The sequence below is a fragment of the Lepisosteus oculatus genome, chromosome 2, assembly GCF_040954835.1.
Source record: "Lepisosteus oculatus isolate fLepOcu1 chromosome 2, fLepOcu1.hap2, whole genome shotgun sequence".
Lineage (NCBI taxonomy): Eukaryota > Metazoa > Chordata > Actinopteri > Semionotiformes > Lepisosteidae > Lepisosteus > Lepisosteus oculatus.
Genome location: NC_090697.1, coordinates 50244819 through 50267326, shown reverse-complemented (window position 1 = coordinate 50267326; position 22508 = coordinate 50244819). Strand labels below are relative to the sequence as shown.

Here is a 22508-nt window from a genome sequence, read left to right as displayed (position 1 = left end):
AAATAAATTAGGAGTTCAGAGAAAAATGAAAACTTTTAGAGCAATTCGATCTTCAGATTTAAATAGAATTCAACATGCAATTTGCATGCTGAAGGAAAACTAAAGTTAGAACACTTCAACTGCAGGAAAAGACTCAAAGTGTCTGAGAAAAGACTTGGTAAAACATCTCAAATGATTACATAAGAGTTTGATAAGTTCAATGGGTCACAAACTTCACACACACATATTGTCTCAAAGGAATATGCAAACAAAAAATGACTTTTAAACACTCAAACTTACTTAAAGTGAATATGTCTCCATTCTTATGGTTATTTATAATTACTGGGTTAAACAAAAAGTATGTTATTGTTCTACTATGATCAAATGTATGCATAGATTTACCCACAAATAAAGCACATACATTTTTACATTTTACTTATTCTTATAAATCTTAGAATTTTATACACTGCTGTACAACACTGTTGACCCACAACTTGTGGTACAGACTGTAGGTAAGAGACATGTCTTTTTTGTATTCAAATGAATATTTTCATGTCTTATTTGAACGAGCTAAAATGTTCACAGAGAATATACCTCAGATTCAATACTTACATAAAGCGTACACATCTACCCTATAAAGTCCAATGAGATTCAGTGAGACAGGGATGTCACATCTCAGATTTTATGAGATTTAGGCTCTTGGTGATACTTTTCTTTTTTATACATTTCAAAGATCATTCATGTATTGGAATTTGTATTTCATCCCCCCAAAAAAGCCATTTTCTTGAATTCAATAATGCAAAATTCTAATACATACAGTCAAAACATATATATAGAATATTGCTATCACTTATTTCCATAAATTTCCCTATTGTGTTGTCAATAAGAACTGCACACATGCTCATGATGTTTCTTTGACTGTGAAAGAATAAAAAGCAGAATTAATAATGAAGTTTAATTTTTATTAATTTGTGAAAAACATCAAAAGCTACAAAGTCCATAAGTTGAAGGAAAGAATTAAAGTCAAAATTAGTAGACAGATGTTGATTCATACAGGAGAAAAATATCAATATTTTCAACAGTGGTCAATTACAGTGAGGTATGCTTAAAATGTTAAAAATATTAAAGTTATCAACAAGGGATTCAAGTATGACATTTACCTGCAAACTAGAAAATTAAAAATGTTCAAATATTGAAATTCTTGGTACTATCAGATAAAATCTCCTGACAAAAGATCCACAAGCCTTTAATCAGCAGTGTTCAATCTGAAAGACAAACACAAAAGAGTGATTAATGTGTTCAACAGCAATCATAGCATTGATTGTAGAAATACAGAAACAGCTTTTAATGGTAATAAGCTCCGCAAAAATAAGCTTGGCAAATTTAAATTGTAGTACAGTATGTACTGTACAGTAGGTGCAGGATTCAGATCCAAAATGAAATATTGAAATTGTAGCAGTAATGCACTCAGGCCATGACCCATGGCCATGGGATTTGGTATGGGGAAGTTTTAATGCTGGTATTTTGTGCATAATCTTCTAGAAAAAATAAATGCACTGTCTCAAGTGATGGAAGACTGGGCATCCAGAATTTGCCACAAGACACCCCAAGCGTCAGATTTTTACACTACCTCCAGAAAAGCTGTATGGGACTATATATCAGGGCCCAGGCTTGATGTTGGGGTCTTGCAAGGATAAGTTACAGTACTGTATCTGACTGCTGCATGTCTCCAAGCTTTCGGCATTTCTGAGTTCTGTCATGACCACCAGGCAGTCAAGACCAAATCGTAAGTGAGCTAATCAGCCCCAGCAGCGGGTGATTATTAACAAACGCCGCCGCACAAGTTAAACCACCTGCGCACACTCGCTGTGCGGTGCACACTGCTATTTATACCATCTTCACCTGCTTCCCACTGCTCGGTATTGAGTCTACTCCTTGAGAGCTCTACCTGGCGGTTTTCCCCGTACCTCGTTTTTTCTGGATTTTGGATTCCCCTTCTGCCTTTTCGACTTTGCACCTCGCCTATCACCTCGAACTGTTCGCTACCGGAGAACTTCCTGGATTACGATTTGCCTTTCGCCTTTTGACTACGACCTTGCCTCTCGTTTTGGTTTGTTCGCCTGCCTCATCTATTACCCGTGCCTGCGTTTGCACAGGATCCTTGTATCTTCCCACCAGGGATTCCTAACAGAATACCGAGCCACAAGATGGATCCCGCGGACACACAAGCTTTTTGCTCACTTTTCAATCGCCATTCCCAAGCTCTCACCCAGCTTCAATCAGCTTCAATCTTCGCTCCACATTCTCTCCAATCACGTTGCTAGCCTTCCGCCCTCCCCTGTCCCTTCGCCTCCAGCACAGACCACTGCTCCAATCCCTGTAACCCCGCCCACCTTTCCCGTAGCCTCACCGTTTGTTCTCCCGGAAAGATATGACGGCAACACCGCAGGCTGTAGGGGTTTTATTGCGCAATGCTCCTTGGCTTCCCAGTTGCATCCTGAGCATTTTTTTTCTCCCCGGGAGCAGATCGGTTTCGCCCTTTCCTTGCTCACTGGCAAGGCTCTGGACTGGGCAGCTGTGTTGCTTGCTAGGGGAGATTTTCAGTTTGCTGATTTCCAGCTTTTTGCTGACCAGCTCCAGGCACGTTTTTCTCCAGTCAACCCGGACCTGACTCATCTCCGGCTCGCCTCGCTTCGTCAGGGTGATGGATCTCTGAATGATTATGTGGCTGACTTCCAAGCCCTCGCCACGGAGTTTGACTGGAACCCTGAAGCCCTGATTTGCCTTTTTTATAAGGGTCTCTCTGAGGATCTAAAGGACCACCCGGTGCTCTCGCCACTTCACAACCGCTCTCTCAAATCGGCAATCGCTCAGGTGGTTGAACTGGACACCCGCATTCGGCTGCGGAGAGCAGAGAGTCATGATGGAAGCAGTCCTGGCCGTCCTGAAGGTACTACCCCCACGGTGCCCACTCGGCATCATGCACCCCTTTCCTCGGAGGAAAAGGAAAGGCGCCGTCGGGAGGGACTGTGTCTCTATTGCTCTGCACCTGATCACCTTCTCTCTGCTTGTCCCTTGAGACCCCCTTATCCCTCTCGAACCCTTCCGCAGCCTACTGTTAGAGTCAGTAGTACTGTTTTTTCTCAAACCTCGTCAGGCCCTTTATTCCCAGCTGAAATTTCTTGGAGTGACGCACAACTTCCCCTTTTGGTTTTTGTTGACTCGGGGGCAGCGGGGAACTTTATAGACGTCACTTTTGCTAAGAAGTGGGATATTCCCCTGGCTCCGGTCTCACCCCCGATCTGTATTCAAGCTCTGGATGGATCCCCGATTGCACCTGGACGGATTACATGGCAGACCGTCCCTCTCTCTCTAACAGTTGGTGCTACTCATGTTGAGGAAATTTCACTCCTTCTCCTGGACTCGCCTGCCTACCCGGTAATCCTGGGTCTTCCCTGGCTCAAGAAGCAAGATCCCCACATCTCCTGGGACAAGAACGAGCTCATTGCCTGGAGCCACTCCTGTCATGTCAACTGTTGTCGTCAGCCGGTTAAGGTTGCTGCTGCAGTAACCTCTATGGAGGAGCACTCTACCATCCCGCCCCAATATACTACATCGCTACTTCCCTGGGCAGAGTATGCCCATAATTCTCTTACCTCCTCCTCCACAGGTCTCTCTCCCTTCCTCTGTTCACTAGGTTATCAACCCACTCTCATTCCTGCCACCCCTCCGGACACGGCTGTGCCGTCGGTGCGTCAATATATTTCCAAGCTGCGCAGGACCTGGAGAATGGAGAATTTTCGCAGAGGACAGTTTGTTTGGCCATCAACAAGGAACCTACCTCTACACCTGCCTTCCAAGAAGCTCGGGCCTAGGTATATCGGCCCCTTCAGGATACTCTCCCGGATCACCTCAGTTACCTTCTGTCTTGCACTTCCCCCCATCCTTAAAATCCACCCGTCTTTCCACATCTCCCTCCTAAAACCCTTCTACAGCTCACCTCTTGCGGCTCCCCAACGTCGCCCGCCACCCCCGCATCGCATTCTGGGGCACCAGGCATATACAGTCCACAAGATCCTGGACTCTAGATGGAACCGCGGTACCCTTCAGTATCTGGTTGACTGGGAGGGTTATGGCCCTGAAGAAAGATCGTGGGTTCCGGAGAGGGATATTTTGGACCCTACGCTAATCGGAGACTTCCACAGGGACTATCCCGATCGGCCGTCTCGGGCGTCAGGAGCCGCCCGTGAAGGGGGGGGTACTGTCACGACCACCAGGCAGTCAAGACCAAATCGTAAGCGAGCTACTCAGCCCCAGCAGCGGGTGATTATTAACAAACGCCGCCGCACGAGTTAAACCACCTGCGCACACTCGCTGTGCGGTGCGCACTGCTATTTATACCATCTTCACCTGCTTCCCACTGCTCGGTATTGAGTCTACTCCTTGAGAGCTCTACCTGGCATTTTTCCCCGTACCTCGTTTTTTCTGGATTTTGGATTCCCCTTCTGCCTTTTCGACTTTGCATCTCGCCTCTCGCCTCGGACTGTTCGCTACCGGAGAACTTCCTGGATTACGATTTGCCTTTCGCCTTCTGACTACGACCTTGCCTCTCGTTTTGGTTTGTTCGCCTGCATCATCTATTACCCGTGCCTGTGTTTGCACAGGATCCTTGTATCTTCCCACCAGGGATTCCTAACAAGTTCCTTTATCATCACTCTGATACCACACTTCCAACATTTAGTTGTCAAAACAACTCAAACCATTTATTTCAATACCATATTTTGATCAATGTAATAATACACATTGTTTACATATGAAGAAGAATCTGAATAATTAAGCAATAAAATTGTCTACACACTCCGATAGCTTCAAGCTAAGATGCAACTATATAATGTGCTTTAGCAGCTGTGATGTAGGGCTGGTACACACCCTTATCACATGAATGCTGAGGTCTAGTATGAGTATTTTCTACATGCTCACATGTTGCTCTTATCATCCTGGAACAAGTTCTCTTTCATTGTAGTTTTGAATGGTTCGAATAATTGTAACTCAGTTAATTAATGTAATAGTTGTTGTGAATCCTTATCTGTTCCAACATGTTGAGAGCCTGTCTCACACCTGGTGGAGGCTTCCTTTCAATGATATGGAACCAGGGGTGGATCTTAGTGTATTGAACCTGGCAGTCATGGTACAGCAAGTATTTCATCTTTGTCTAAATCTGGCCTGTTTGTTGTACTTGGTTTGTGTGTTTATACTGTACTGCACACAGCCTGCTGCTAGTTAATTCTTCTTTAAACTGTTATTTAGAACTTTTCTTGAAATATTGCCATTTAGTGTTGTAGAATGTCTTTTTCGCCTTTTGTAAATATTTTTACTGTTCACAGCACTTCAAACTAACAAAGAATTTTCTTCTATGTCTGTGTTTGTATATCTTCTATTACCAACCCTGGATTTATTGTTGGCACCTATCAAACAACACATGTGCATATGGTAGTTGCACAGTGCTCTAATACATATAAAAATTGAGCTAATAATACCAAGATAAAATTACATTATACTTTAAAAGCCAAGGTGAAATAGTGTTCAAGCGAGTTTTAAAAATGTCTATAGTTTCTGAGTGTCAAAAGGATTGGGGCATTCAGTTCCACAAATGTTGTTCTAAAGAACAGAAGGCTCTGTCAGGCTTGAACCCATAATTCACTATAGTAGAGAGTTCTGAATAAGCAGATCTTACATTAAGTGTTTTACTATACTTTTGCAATAAACACTTAAGATATCTGGAACAGGACCATTCAGTGCCTTAAAGGCGAGCAGAAAAGCAGAAGTTGTAACATTGTTCTCTTTGACATTTACCAACAGGCATTAATTAGTGCTAAATATTGTATGGTGAAGAATTTGAGCTGTAAGGTTATGAAAGAGTAGGGGAGCTTATTACTTGAATGGGGCACATTGATTTAGTACAGTCTGACCCTAAACATGTAACAAGAGGTCTAAACACATAATTAAATTAAACATATTTCATTAAATGGACATTGAAGTTTTAGGTTTGAGAAAAGACTAAATGCTGAAAATAGATTTGACATGGGAATTAAATGATCCTTAATGAGCGAGTTTGCCTTTTTCATGCACAATACATTCCCCATTACGGGAGCCATTTGAGTGCCCTTGCATGCTTAACATTTGGGAGACAAAGTGGAATAGAAATAAAGACTCTCTTCAGCAATGACACAGTATAATTCTTCTGTACTGTACTAATGGTTTGTGTTTGTGGAGTTTTCAAGAGACAAGATACCTAAGTGGACCTCAAGGTCACTATAGTTTAGCAATCATTCAGGATCTGTGTGTAAATGTGTAAGCTAAAGATGGAAGTGCACAATACAATATTTGTTTAAAAACAATTCTTTTTCCCCTTCTCTTCACTAACATTACATACATTTGCAGAACACTAGTGCAATTCACTGAATAAATGCGTGGTTAACAGTAATTATTTGAACAATCTTGCCAAAGAGAATAAACACATCCCAGTTGCACCAGTTACAATAGGCCTTTAGTAAAAGTTATGTCAAATATTTATTGAGAAAGGCCCTTGTTTATACAATAAAATAAGAATTGTTATGGGATTATTTACTTGTTGTCACAAGTGTTCTGTTAAATGTATTTATTTTAAGATATTGTGCCTAAGAGTGGCACATTTTCTGGTACTTGTCAAGAGTTAGAAGGACTGAGCCTTTGACTGAGCTGATGTGAGGAACACTGTTTGCACTAATTTGGTATGTTGAAAATATCTCTGAACACCTCATCAGGCAACTTGTTTTAATCATGAATTGGTTTTATTTTGGAGAGGAAGTTTAAAATAAATAGAACAAAATTTTAATTTCACTTTTAAAATATAGTTTGTATATCTCAATATTTTCATGCATCATTAAGGAAGTGGAGAAAGGAAGGTATCCGTGGTAAAACATAATGGAGATCATATTAGGAAATACAACTTTCTGATGTCAGTTAATAATATAAGAGATGGAAATAAATCTTCTTTTGAATATAAAAATCAAATGTAAAGTCCAATTCTATAATTGATTCTCTCAATTTCTCAATTTGTTCATTTCCTAACTGTTCTATAAAACTAATTGTCAAAAAACATCACCTCCAGCTCTAGTGTTGGGTGGCCAAGGAAAATGGTGGCCATTGCCCCCCATTCCCCATGGGCCTTTATGGCCTGACAAGAGATCTACCTGCCTAATCTTAATGTGTAAAATCTTTATCTATATATATTTTATGGCACTTTACAGTACAAGCAATCAAATATTATTACTTCTTGTATATTACTCCTGGCAGGAACAGTTCTTTCCAGACCCTATGCAGATGACACGATCCAGGGTTGAGTGAGGAAAACACTAGGGAAAAAGGCATGCAGGATACGGGAATAAAAACAGGGGGGCGTGTCCAAGGAGTGTTGGTGGTCTGGGGAGGTGTAAGCGGGCAAACAATCCAGGGACGAGTCCAAAGAGAAATCCAAAAACAAAAAAGTCCAAGGCCAGGCGAAACCAATGGCACCAAATTCTTTTCCGGCATTATGATTTGGAAGAGATGCTGTTTATTGTTCTTTAGGTTCTTATGGGTTTCATAAACTACTGTTAAAAATATGTACCACACTCAGTTATGTAGAGTGAAACATGTCTGTAAAAGACTTTCAAACATAATGCCCTGGAGATTAAAAAAAAACATTTTGCTTAAGGGAGTACAAGGATAAGACAATTTAATAAGATAAAACAAATCCCAGAGTACAGCTTTTACAAACCAAATCTCAAATAGAATCAAATTCTGTTACTGTATACTGATTTTGTGCTAAATACCCTATACAGTACATCACTTGCTCAGAAAGAATGAAAAAGAATAGTACTGTATGTTAAGGAATTATTGCAAACTGATAAAACAAATTGAAACCTCAGTTCTTGGATTACCCCTTTATCGGGTTTAAATGTGGACATACTAAACAATAGATTGTTTACCTTCATTTAAAAAATGTTGATCCTCTTGGGTGATTCTAATTATACTGTAGACCTGGAGCTTGTCTTCAATGTAATGGCAGAGGGAAATTTTATTCTTTCAGACATCTTCAGATGACAAATGCAGTTCTCCTGCTGGGATTCAATTCTCCTGCTGGGATTCAATTCTGGTTGCTCACAGGCACTGAACACAAAATGTACAGCAACACTCTCTAGACAGTGGGTAACTCCAAGGTGCCAAAAGCCCAGATCGTCCACCACAGGAGAATTCTACACAACACCAGTGACAATGATGTTAGCAAAAGTTATAAAAATGCTTCTAAAAAACATTTAATATACGACAAAACCCTACATTCCGCTACCATAAAAATTTAAAGTTATACTTGAATCTTACAACACTCTATCTTTTTTAAACTGTGAGGAAGAAACCAATCATGTTGAGTGAAGTCAAAGCTTTAAGATTTTTCTAACCCTAACCCTAACTAGTCACTTTCTATAACCGTACTGTAGATTAAGTGCTGATTTTAAACCAGTTGAAACAGTAATCCCAGGTATCAGCAAAATTTAAAGAAATTCTTATAAAAACCACTTTATATGCAGTATGATTATTACCTATGACACCTGCACCCAAAGAGGTTTTCAATCAATCAATTGCTCAAGAAATTCCAGCTTGAAATGGATTTCAGTATTGTACGAAGTACAGTTTCTTTAGATAGGTGAAAACTTAAGTTATGTTTAGGGTTAAACTTCCTACATTACACTCCCTGAGAGTACTAAGGGTAGGGATGGGATTAATCAGTGACAGGGCTGTCTTGGGCTCAAAGCAAACAGTGACCCCCATCACCTTCCAGGCACTTGTAGGCATTCAGTGTTCTTGGAGATGGGCATGCTTCCCTCCAGTCAGAGCTGAACCTCTGGCAGAAGGCAATTCCAAATTAGGTGGGCATAGCAAAAAAAAAGTGCAAATAGATATTTGTTTGAAAATATCAAAACACGGTAATCACCTTGATATCTTTATACGAACATTTCCCAAGAAATGGCATTCAATAAACCACATAAAATTAGAAAAAAAATGTATTTAATTAAGTCATACATGTTATCCTGAATAGTTAAAGTTTAAGTATAATTTTAATGATGATAAATTTTTCACTTTTCATTTTTCACAAAAATTGTACTTTATTTTTCCTCCAATATGAACAGAAGTTATACAATAAATACTGTTGATGACACTTTCCATTTATCTTAACTTCAAACCTTTTAGAAAAACTGGAATGCTTTGGTTCACCAGTTCATTAATGTGTTTTGTCGTTATGAAATACTGTATGTTTTAGAAAAGGGAAAAATTAAACTACTGTGCATACTTGAGGACTTTTGTTCCCACAGCTTTCACACGCATTGTACCTTTAAAATGAACAGCTGGATATCCTTGGATGATCTTTTGTTTCAGAAGCATACTGTATATCATATGATATAGGTATCACAAACATCAAATGGAAAAGCATGTGATTCACATTGTAATTTGACATTTATGTACTCAAAGCATTAAAAATACTACAAATGACTATTGAAACTAAGATCATTTGTGGCCTTTTTAATGACTCTCTTTACAATCTATAAAACAGATGTCTGTCGTTATATTTTATAGCCAAATCCATTGAATATCACAGAAGTGTTTTTAAATGCTATCATATGAGTAGACCCCATAGAAAACATGATATTCAACAACATTCAGATAATAATAGATCTGGATAGCTGACATGTACTGTATTTGTACTGTGATGAAGCAGGGGATTTGCTAGAGTGACCAATACAATAGAAACTGTCAACACCATGCCAGAGACACCTGTTTCTCCTTGATCAATGTGCTGGCATCTGTACAGCAGGGGATTTGGCTGGTCTGTTCTATTATCAGCCCTCAGCCTCCCACGTGAAAGCAAAGAAAAAAACAGGTACAAGCAATAACATCTCCTAACTTTAGGAACGTTTACTGAAGATCTGTGCATAAAAGACTTTGGTTTAACCTTCTTGCCTGAGGGACAACCACCTGGGCATATGACGATTAAACAGGACCTGAATACTGTATGGAGAGAGAAATGAAAAAAGGGGTAACTGCAAATGAGAAGAAAGATAAATGTGAACAAGAGGAAGTGACATCATGTAGAATTACGAGAAAGAGTCCAACTGTCTAATTCTGTTGATCAGGCGAAAAATAGTGGGTTTGCGAATGCAAGATCTCTTCTGGAAGAATATCTTAGAATTTGGCACTTTTCTGACTCACTCTCTAAACTTGGCTTTTTCGAGAAAAAGTCCTGACTTGGACTGCTTGCGGTCATATGGTTGAAAAAAACCCAGTTTGCTAGTTTAGAGAGAGAGAGATTTAATGTCTGTGTTAACCATCCAGAATGTGTTGGGTTACAGTTTATATGAGGCAACATCGCCAGTTGGTTATTGGCCGAGAGGCCATCAGGTTTGGTTCTGGTACCCGCCCTGCTAATCACTGATTGGTAGAGCTTCCTCTGGGTGATTGACGATGCCCCGTGATTTTAAGATCAGGTACAGATATGCTCTCTGCTAGACACCCAGGTGCCAGCAGCGGATATCCATCACAGGAGTTTTGATCGTCACTGTTCTGGGAAAGAGGCCATTATCCCAAAGACAAACTCACCTCCCTTACTTTTTCACTTGCAAAGACCAGTAGGTCATTCTGTGGCAGAGATCACAAAGAGTGGCATCTTTAGCTACATTCCTGTGCATTTAGAGAGAGACAGCAGACTGCTTGGTCAAAGCACACAATAATTATTATAAATCTTTAACAACACTTAATTCTAAGTGAAATAATATGCCTTGTCATTACACAGTTCTCCCACAAATGATTTGATATACAGTAGAGCTTACTGAAAACTGAAGTCACTCAAGCGTATAAGTCAGTTAAAAGTGATCTACTGTATTATACATTTAATTAAATTTAAATTACAATTATATTTAAAAAATACACATGCATTCATTGTGATAAGAAACAAGTAATAGGTTTATTCCATACTGAAAAGAGACAAAAGAAAACACAACGATTCAGCTGTTGAGCCTTCTTTGGACTCCCACCTGAACTACTTCATTGTGATAAGTTTCATTTATATAACGAATATAACCTTGGGGTTATATTCGATTCTGGCTTAACATTCGACCCACATGTACAGCATACTGTCAAAACATCTTTTTTTTCACCTTAGAAATATCGCAAGACTACGCCCTATGCTATCATTAACTGTGGCTGAAAAGCTGATCAACATATTTGTATTCTCTCGAATTGACTACTGCAATGCTCTGCTCCCTGGGGTATCTAAATCTACTCTGAACAAGCTGCAGTATGTCCAAAATTCAGCAGCCAGAATCCTGACCAGATCTAGTGCAAGTGTTCACATTACTCCTATCCTGGAGTCCTTGCACTGGCTTCCGGTCAAATTCCGCGTAGACTTTAAAATCCTCATGCTCACCTACAAGGCTTTACATGGCTTGGCACCTCAATACCTGTCTGAACTTTTATCGCCCTACTCCCCACCTCGCAACCTCCGCTCTTCAAATTCTGCCCTCCTTACTGTCCCCCAAGCCCGTCTACATTGTATGGGCGACAGGGCCTTCTCCTGCTATGCCCCCAAGCTCTGGAACTCCTTGCCCAAGGATATTAGAGAGTCACCTTCTCTAAACTCCTTCAAATCCAGACTCAAAACCCTCCTTTTCAGAAAAGCCTTTACTTAACTGCTTCCATTCTTCACCCCTCTGCTCTTCTTAATACCATCTTCCACGGTCTCCTCTATTGTTATTGTTGTATTGTTGTAATTATAATTGTGTCCTGTCTTGTGAAATTTTCTTATTTATTGTTGTAGTCTTCTTATTTATTGTTATTGTCATCCTGTAAAGCGCTTTGAGAAGCCACCTTTAAAGGCGCTATATAAAATAAAGTTTATTATTATTATTATTATTATTTGATGCTTAGAATATTATTTGTATGACTAATCATGTGAAAGGATAATCCAAAAGTCTTTCTAAAAAACTTGTAGCAGGAAAACAAAAAAAATATTTTTAAAACAAATAGCGCATGCAAGCTATATAAAATAATTCAGTTGGGTAGCTGCGTCAGCATGCGTAGGCTGCAAAGGAACAAGTAATAGGTTTATTCCATACTGAAAAAAAGAAGAAAGAAAACACAACCTTTCGGCCACTGAGCCTTCTTCAGGTGTTTTCAGCGTGGAATAAACCTATGTAAAATAATTATGTGCTTTTTCTTAATATCCGGTTGTGTTTAATTGCTCGAAAATTTGTAATATTATTTTTAAAGGTTTACTGAATTCTATATCTTAAAACTTTAAATATGAATACTACCTGTTTTCTTATTGAATTAAGATGTCATACCCTTTATTTATTTTATCATATAATGGAGCCCAGTTTTTTAAGAATATGAATATGTAAAGGCTACCTTTTAGATGCTCTTGGCCCTGCGTGTGCGTGTCTGTGTCTGTGTCTGCACCCTGCAGTTCTTTCTAGAGTTTACCCATCTTTGCTTGCTGTGATAGGCTCTGTGATACTGTAGGTGCTGAATTGGATGAAATAGTTAGAAAATGGATGGATAGTTGAAAAAAATAGATATACTGTAGTGGCAAAAAAGCTTTATAGAGGAGCAGACATAATCAGCAAAGAGGAAGGAATGCCATCAATTGAACTGCATAGTTTGAAAAAGTGTACCAGTAAATTTAAAACTTGTTTAATTGTTAATTGTTAATCATTTTGCTTGTAAATTGCCAGTCTCCCATGCTTACTGCACACACAACACTGAAGAGGGTCAGAGATGCTGCCTGAAGTGCTGTTCTTCACTGAAATCATAATGTATTATTGTTAATGTATTTTATTAATCAAAATGGAATATTAAAGTAATGATTTTTTTTTCTACAAAGTTTTCTTTGCAGCTTCCTGAAAGTGACGCCACACTAGGAGACAAAGTTTGAACAAAGACAAACCAGTGAAGACAAACTTTGGAATTGGAAGTACTCTCTTGGGTATCTGGCATAATTGAATCTGACAAAGAAAATAAACATAACGGCACATTCATAGCAACAAAGCCAAGGGCCGTTGGTGTTAATATTTAAAGCTATGTAACAAAATATTCAGTATAATTTGAATTAGATGTCAGAACAATTGTCCTTTCTTTTGTGTTCTATTTTAATACTCACCCAATTTGAAGTCTCCAATTGGTTTGAGTCTCTTGCACATGCCTATCATCATTTGACATTCTGCACAGTACACAGCGCCTCGCAGGAGAGTTGGAGTAGAATGGACGAGTGGCACTTTGTTCACTGGCACGTGGAGTCCTCTGGATTCTAGAATACATTTTTCAGAGAGCTGAGAGAAACCTGAATGATGCCCATCCTGCCCCTGCTGCAGCATTCCACTAGTGGTACATCACAGCCTTCGGAATCCTGGTTACAGCAGGCAAGTGACATGATTCAGGCTTGGACCTGATTATGGTTCCAGGCTCACATGCTGCTTTTATAGTAAAAAAGCAGCAAATCAGTTCTATAAAAAGGCTAGAAAACAAGATTGGATGACTCCAGGGAGACAGATTATAGAAGAGTGTTTTAATAAGCAGATCAGGACAAGCCGGGACATTTTGATCTGCTACATAAATGGCTTTTTGCTGTAGCTAGTTCGCAAAAGCCTAGACGCTATGCCCTGCCGGTTCAACTTCTGGGTTCAGTGAGAAAAATATTGAAGGGACTGTAATGCTCCTGCTTTGCTGAACAGAAACTGGAAATACACTAGTCAAAATCCAATAATGCAATAAAATGTTAAGAACACATTGATTAATTTTAATTATTTTCAGTGATACAGTATAGTAATCTGTAATACTGTACATTAGGTTGCAGTATATATTCCCCCACTTTCAGTAATTAATATTAGACTTTTATCCTGTAGTATTTATTATTTTACTGTGTATGGATGCTTATATAATAATACTGAATATAATAATTATACTATATATAATAATTACACTGAATGGTTAATATTGAAATGATTCCGTAAAAAATTTGGCTGCACTAAAGCATTTTCATGTTGCTCAAATCATACCTATTTGTGCTTTAGTGGTATTATTCTATATTCTAGTATACCATATACTGTATTTACACCAGCCTTTTATTATGGCTAGTGTAAATAGCTTTAAATAACTAATTAGTTATCTCCAAAATAAGTTATTCTACACTTATGGCAAACCAGGAGGTCATTTTATTTTGTGACAAAAAAGGTGTCCATGAATTTCTGACATAAAGCCTAATCTGAACACTTTGCAGGTAATTACTTTTTCCATTCACAAATGAAAAGTGGAGTAAGGCTACTCTTGTCTGAGAGTAAAATGAAAATTAACAGATTTGTATTTACGTACATCGAACTCTGATCTGAAATACAACATAACTGGGCACAAGATCAAGATCTGAGCTGGGATCCTATTAATCCAACTGGCCCATATGTCATACATCTGCTTCTCCATGTCTGTATTAGGAAATTATTTCTGACTAAATTGTGCACTGTACAAGTTGCAGATGATGTCCCAAGAAACTAAAATACACGTTCTTTCTTGTAAGTTGTCAAAAGTTTGAATTTCTCCAATGCATTTATGAAGCAAGTTTCAAATTAGTGACAAAAAGTTACAGAAAACCTAAAAATGTCTTTAAATATTCAATATCTTATTATCTTTCCAGGTTTACAAATCCTTAGTATTTGATAAAATACTGCCATGCTGTGTGCACTGGCATAGCCATCTTACCTGACAGAAAAGTTTGAGAAAGTTTTATTTTAAATCCAATAGTTAATCTAAAAGACTAAGGAAATTACAATATAAATATATTGAGTTTAATGCCTCTGAGGTAACAACACAGCTCTACACAACCATATGCATATTTAAAAAGTACCCAAACCTTCTGTTCTATTTCATATCAAGAGAATTAGATTTATTAGTTCTTTTGATGTGCAGCATATAATTTACAACACTCTTTCTAGACACCCTGAACCTGAGGCCAGGACTTGGCACAGTTCAGATTCCCAATTCCCACTTGAATCGGCAAGCGGCACATTTTCCATTATTTTTTTCCAAAACAGGAAGTATCTGATTAGGTGTAATTAGATAGTCTCAAAGCCTTCTGTCAGCAATCTCCTCCTATCTTAACATTCGGGGGAGATTGTTATTAATTGGCAGTGATGACAAATTGCCAGCAGTCTGCATTTTTTTTTCCATGATTCTGTCTATCTCAAAATCACTGCAGGAACAAATAGTGCCGATATGAAGAGACATCAGAAAAGGAAATATTTTAGTAAAACACAGAGGAAACTCAGAAATAGTCTTCAATCGCCTGCACATAACAAAGCTCCAAGAGCTCTAGTAGGGGATATAATCATATTGCCCACTTCGAATATAAATAAGCTCCAAATAGAAATTATGATAAATTAAAAATATAAGTTAAACATGCCCTGGGATGGGATCTCCTATTGCACAGGATCATATTCTGAAAGCATCGTTAGTTCGGTGACTAAATCATTTATCATGTATTTCTGTGTAGCATTTTGGTGCTTTATAATTCAGGTTTCCTTGCTACATTCTTCCCAACAGTCACATTGTTAGATAATAAAATCTTATATATCTGTTAGTTGTAGTAGGAATCCATTGCAATGTACAGTATCTGTGGTCAGGGGTTGTAAAGATTTTACTTCTAGCTCTCTACAGACCCTTTAACCACACATGAGAAATAAACTAGTTGCATTCATCCATCCATTTTCTAATCCATTTGTTCAATACAGGCTCATGGGGGAGCCCAAGCCTATCCCAGCAAGCAAAAGCTGCAAGGGGGGATACACTCAACAGTCCAGTCCATCGCAGGACACACTGACACAAACAACACTTACATCAGGGTCAATGATCCCAGAAGCCGATTAACCCACCAGCTTGTCTGTGGACTGTGGGAGGAGATGGAAAATGGCGCACCTAGAGGAGGCTAAATCAAACATGAGGAGAACATACAAACTTCAGAAAGATAGCATCTCAGGAACTGAACAGGGCTCCAGTGCCTCAAGGCAGTGATACTAATCACTGTGCCACTGTACCGCCCCCACTGGTTACAGATTAGTGTAAATTCGGTACATGATGATCATTTCAAAATTACTCAACATGTACTGTAACGTTTTTAACTTAAACAACTAAAAACCGTACTGTGGGAATGCAGAAGGCTGCCAATATGTTTACTACATGTTTGTAATACAGTAAATTATAGTAGTCATAATAAGAAAAATAGTCATTACCCAAGCTTCAAATTATACAGTATTATCATTTCAAATTATATCAAATTGTTCATGATACAGTTGATCATTTTAAGACACTTTACGATGAAGCAAAACAAAAGCAATATCCTTGGATGCACATTCATCAGTATACATTTAAATATAATAAATTAATTCAGTAGAATTAAATTAGGAGTGCAAACATTAGTTTTAAGACAGGGCTTAAAAGTGCTGGCTGAATTGCAAGACCTACTATGGGCTAGGAGATAATTACACATCCTTGAAACAAAAGAACAGGAATGTCTCTCAGGGTTCAGAACTTACTAGGTGTACAGAATGAATTTGCACTGTTCCTTTAAATGTATGAATTAACAAACGGGGGATTTGGTCATTTTTCTGTTTTATCATTTTTTAACTGGCAGTATTTTTTTTTCATATTGATTATTTGCAGGTTCAAACATGAATCAACTTTTAGTAGCATTGCAAATTTCTCTTCCCTTTGCCTTCGTATATTCCACTTGAAGCAGTGAAATCTATTATGAAAGATCAATTCTTCCATGACATACACACAATAAGGAATTTACAGTACGATCAGTACTATTGTGGAGGTTAAAATGATATTCTTACAGTATATGAATATACCTTATGTAATTAGAGATAACATAGCATAATGAAAATTTAATAGATCAATCAAATCTCCATGGAGAAAAGCTGGGGTATGCGAAAAGACGAATTCCTAATGCAAGAAATTGTATAGGGCTAATAAAGAAACATTATTATTATTATTATTATTATTATTATTATTATTATTATTATTATTATTATTATTATTATTATTATTAAATTTGTACTACAAAAATGCAACATGTTGAATATAAAGAGATAGTGTACCTAATACTTTGGTATTAACTCGCTGACTGGGGAAGTGACATCCCAGCCAAAGTTCAGAGCCATCACAACCAAGGGTGCAATTGCAGTGGAGGGTGGAAAAAAGCATGCAATAATGACAAAAATGTAGAACATGTGGAATCAAACATTCACAGAGTAGCAACATTAATTTTCAAACTTAGCTACTCAAGATACTGTAAAATCAGAATCCAAATTCTGACTTTACTGTGTGTCACAAAGCAAAAAAAAAAAAAAGAAAGTGACATAGATAGGCCAAGAGGCAATCTAGAGGGAAAAGATAGATTGTATAGATTTTATAGGATATACAGCATTGCTAATAAGACTCCATACAACAAATGCAGCTAACTCTGTACTTAGTCTGGTTTATTCTTCCTCACCATCAGTTCTTTACTGGGATTTTTGCACTGAATCTCTGCTTTTGCTTTGCCTTCTTCTTATGTTCAACTGAAGTGCTTTCATGGATGCAGAGGAAATCAGATTAAATCAAGTGTACTACAAAAATCTAAACTCCTACTTATTAATATACTCCAACTATAATTTTAGAATATGGAGCTGAAAATCTCTGACAGGTCAACACAATGAAAAATGAGGCATTGAAAACCTTCCAATAAATATTTATTTGACAGCTCCATTTATTTCTGTATATTTCAGTACATGCCAAGCAAAACTGGGCCCAGATTCATCTTACTGGGTGGTCTTTTCTGGATTATTTTAAACCATGAAGAATTTTATTTAACATAGTAAAACACAAACATAGAGCCATAATCTTTAAAATAATTTTAATGCTGTATGAAAGATTGATTCTTTCAGGTAAAAGATTAAAACAAATATATGTTGTGACAACTCAATATTGCTAGGCACCACAGATGAGTTATTTTCTGCTGGCCATTTAGCGTGGAAGATGGGATCTGACACAACATAGGATGAGTGGAAATAAGCCTGGCTGTGGTGACTAGGAACTCTAGGATATCACACATGGTGGAGAGTATAGACATGCCTCCAGGGTTTCTTCATGAAAGAAGCCAAAGAACTCACAGTACAGTAGTTATTGAAGGGGCTGCATAGAAGCACCACTTTGTCACAAAAAGCCACTGTATTACAGCAGGAAGAAAATCAGAGACGTAGAAACTGAGCACTTTCCCAGCGCTGATAGAGATGGAAGAAATAAATCACCCACAGCTATTAGCAAGAGGGGACAGGAAGAAGGCCAGAGACCGAGAATGAATATCGCGTTTCACGGCCAGTTGCAGAGGAAGAGCAGCCACTAGAGCTGTGACAGAGGAAGAAGAGAAAGAGTAGCTAGGAATAAGAGAGTTGCACCATGTTAACCAAGGTGTCTTACACCACAGTGTGCCTCAGAATATTGTGATGTATGTAGTAAACCCTGCTGTGCAATTTAATAACTTGGAGCAATTTAATAACAGAACTGAGCTTGATTGACAGTCCTTAGTTCAGTTCATAGTGTACAATATAATGTTTAGATTAGACTTTTCCCACCAAAATGGCATTGATAGAGGATGACATTGTAAATAATCCCCACCAAAAATTTGATTTGGGAAGTCACCTAATTGTGGAGGAGGGAAAAAAACAGCACTGCTTATTAGAAAGATAGGAAGAAAAGATGCTATGTTTTCAGATATCTTGGCACATTACACATACATGGCTGACAGGGAGTGCTTGCTGTAAGTAACAAATTGTATTATTGGCTATGTTTGCTTACAGTATGTCCACAAAAAGATCGGTTTGGACATGTTTAGGTTACTGTGATTGAAAAAACCTGTCACTGGGTGCTTCTTTACAAAGCCTTTTGCAAAAGCACATTAGAAACGTTGTTTCCAACTAGAAGAGCGTAAAGTGGTTTAATTAATTAATGTGTTGCTGAGAGAGCAAACATATCTTTCTTTTCTTGACCCCAACAAAAAACATCAGGAAAAGCTTGTAAGTTTTGAAATAGCATGGACATATCAACCCTTTTGTTTCTATTAGAACATGCATTCCATGACCACTATGAGATCTAACCTTGAGATGGATTTTAACAACCAGCATACTTTCAAGGAACTTTTATAAATTGTTTTTAACACAACACTGAGTTTATAGCTACCTGGAAAAAAGGCACCCATGTTTTCCAGCTTGAGAAAAAGAATTTAGAATGTACTGGTGAAAAGTCTGATGCTGATCAATTGTACATTTATTTGCATTACCCATCTATTAAGTAAAGAAAATGCAAATTGTGTGGTAGGTGATGAAGACTGAAATTGTGTTCTGCAGATATTTTTCACATTCTCAAATGTTAATCTCTGTTGATTAAAGGTAAAATTAAAAAGTCGTAAGTGTCTTAAGTGTTCCTTGTTTAATTTATAGAATCCAGAGTTCTTTGCCCCCAAAGAATCATTTTTAAAGATAATTGGACAAGTGAGTCATAGTTGAAAATTCACAACTTTGCTGTTGTATGACAGTACCATATATAACTGTATATTTTAGGAAACCGATGCACATTTATGTTAAGGGCAAAAAATAATTATAATTACATTATTTTGTGATTATTTGAAGCTATGATTTTTTAATAATAAAAGGAAGGCATCAGTGAATTCAACAGGGTATTTACAGTAGACATTTATAAGATAAAATCCATAATTCTTGTATTCGCTATAACTTTAGGGCAAGTACGAAGATTGAGTAACACCAAGTGAGTTGCAATAAGTTAGGGCAAAGAGCAAAGTCTAAACACTACTTAACCAACATCTTAATTTCTATTTCTATGAATTGCTTAGAAAGGAAAAGATTAATAACTCATCTGATTTCTTCACATGCTTTTGACTTAAAGAAATGTGGGGAAACCACGAAACCTGTTTATATGTAACCCTTCAGCATTGGACACTTAGTGCATCAGCTAAGAGTTTCATGCTTTATCTCCTAGATTTTGACTTCTTCTCAGAATTATTTTTTCCTTACTATCAGAATATAAGCATTTATGTTCTCAAGATGTCTTGAGCAGATTACCTAGAAAGTTGTGATTAAGACCATGATATATTACTTCTTATTAACTGAGTTTGCAAATATGCATTTCAAGATCAACAAAATGTTCTTTTGTTTCACAGAAAGTGGTGGCGTAAGAAAGCATCATGCCAACTCTGCACAAACATTCCGAAAGGTCACCTAGTGTCCTGAATAACAAGAAAAAGTGGTTACGTCTATCCTTTTACAGCTCTCCTCCTGCCAGTGACCTGCTACTGGTGGATTTCTGTTTAAATAATAATAATTCCTTACACTTACACTATATAGCGCTTTTCTGGACACTCCGCCCAAAGCACTTTACAGGTAATGGGGACTCCCCTCCACCTCCACCAATGTGTAGCCCCACCTGTATGATGCGATGGCAGCCATTGTGTGCCAGAATGCTCACCACACATTAGCCATTAGTGGGGAAGAGAACAGAGTAATGAAGCCAATTGTTATAGACGGGGATTATTAAGAGGCCTGGATTGGAAATTTGGCCAGGAAGCTGGGGTTACATCCCTACTCTTTTCGAGAAACACCCTGGGAGACTCAGGACCTTGGTTTTACATCTCATCGGAAGGACGGCGCCTGTTTACGGTATAGTGTCCCCATCACTATACTGAGGCATTAGGACCCACATAGACCACAGGGTGAGCGGCCCCTGCTGGCCCCACTAACATCTCTTCCAGCAGTAACCTTAGTTTTTCCCAGGAGGTCTCTCATCCAGGTGCTGACCAGGCTCACACCTGATGAGCTTCAGGGGGTTGCCAGTTGTGAGTAGCAGGGCTACTGGTGTTTCCCTGTGTCATTATTGTTTGATTTGATTTTTAGGCCAATGACTTTCCAATGTGTGACTCTTACTGTTTCCATTTAGTTTTGTACTCATGCTGACACTTTTTTTGCGGTCAGGAAGCATGATATCAACCCATCCAGATGGTCATTCTACATTTCAAAGAACAAAGGCAATTATTTCAATCCAGTTTTAAAGGTAAAAATGTTGAAATTGTCAAAAGCTTTTATGAACCTACAGGTAGTGTAGGTTCTTGATGAAAATAATACAGAATTATCACTATTAGCTCTACAAAGTAACTCTACAAAGTAAAACCAGAATCAAATGTCTGATGGAAAATGCAAACTAAAATTGACAACTAACCAGATCACATTCTCTAACAATGGATGATGGAATCACCAAAATGTTTACATTCAGTTAAAATAAGTAAACCCTGACTCCTACAAGTTTGCTTTTATTCTCCTTTTCTTTTTTAAAAAACATAGCAGCTAGTTAATAATTGAATCAATGACAGAATTTCCAGTAACATTCCGTGTGACGTTTAATATCATTCTTACAGAACTGCTGTGGTTAAACAAAGCAATGATAAAGTAAAATTTGAATTTAATATTAATGAATACATTTGCTATTAGCACAGAACACAAGCAATTAGAAAAAAATACTCGGGGGTGCCCTCATATAGCCCCTCAAATTCCATAGCTATTTTCTAATCAAGGACACCAGTGCCCCTGATCTGTCTAGGGAAATATCCGTAGAAAAAAGCACATTCAGTTAGCAACACAATATTATATACACTCCAGTTGCAGAGGTTTCTGCTGAGGAGAAGGAGAGGACAGTGCTCAGTGGCACCGAGTAAATTATAGAAGTAATATCTGTTCCTCTACGATACCTAGACAGTGTAGAATCCTCCCATGGCAGAAGATGTATTCATTTGGTGTTGTGGATTTTGCTTCTCTCTATGCAGTGGAGCAGTGGCTCTGATCCTGTGGCAAGCATGATCGAATCCTGGCAGTGGAACAGCAGTGCTGCACTATCTGCACTTGCAAAGAGAGAGGCTTCTCTCTTCTAATTGGCATCATCCCTCTTGTGAGGGAATGTGGAATGTCATCTAGGATGGATGTTTGAAAGAGTTGCATATCAGAGAACAATACCTGCAGGTTCTCATTAATTTTCATGTAATACAGGAGTTAAACAGTAGATATGAGATGAGTCTTAACATGTAATTGATGTTTCTCCAAGTAATTTGAAATTGGGTAGCTATACAATAAAAATGCTTGTTTCATTTTTTAAATATCCCCTTATTTTTTATTACTGGGCTTGTGCTCTTCAAAGGCAAGCAGACTTTGAGCTTGAGCGAATCACGGTATTGAATGTCATTACCCAATGTCAGATGTTTGCTGTAAAACATTGACACTACACAGTCATTGTTGACAGAAGGGGAGACATTCTTTTAACCTTTTTATGCGACCTTGTCTAGAAAAGAGGTGCTCACACAGCACAGATGGTGTTTA

At 38.1% G+C, this 22508-nt stretch overlaps 1 long non-coding RNA gene across 2 annotated transcripts; it reads right to left on the bottom strand.

Annotated features, from left to right (window-relative positions):
- Positions 1–9091: 9091 nt before the first annotated feature.
- LOC107077363 (uncharacterized) lies at positions 9092–22041 on the bottom strand. Of its 2 annotated transcripts, XR_011181611.1 has the most exons (5): positions 21887–22041; positions 15930–16018; positions 13208–13354; positions 10651–10731; positions 9092–10062 (listed from the first exon to the last, which is right to left on the bottom strand). It is a non-coding gene; the product is annotated as an uncharacterized lncRNA (long non-coding RNA). The 2 variants fall into 2 exon arrangements; XR_011181610.1 differs by having other exon boundaries at positions 9092–10731.
- Positions 22042–22508: the final 467 nt, after the last annotated feature.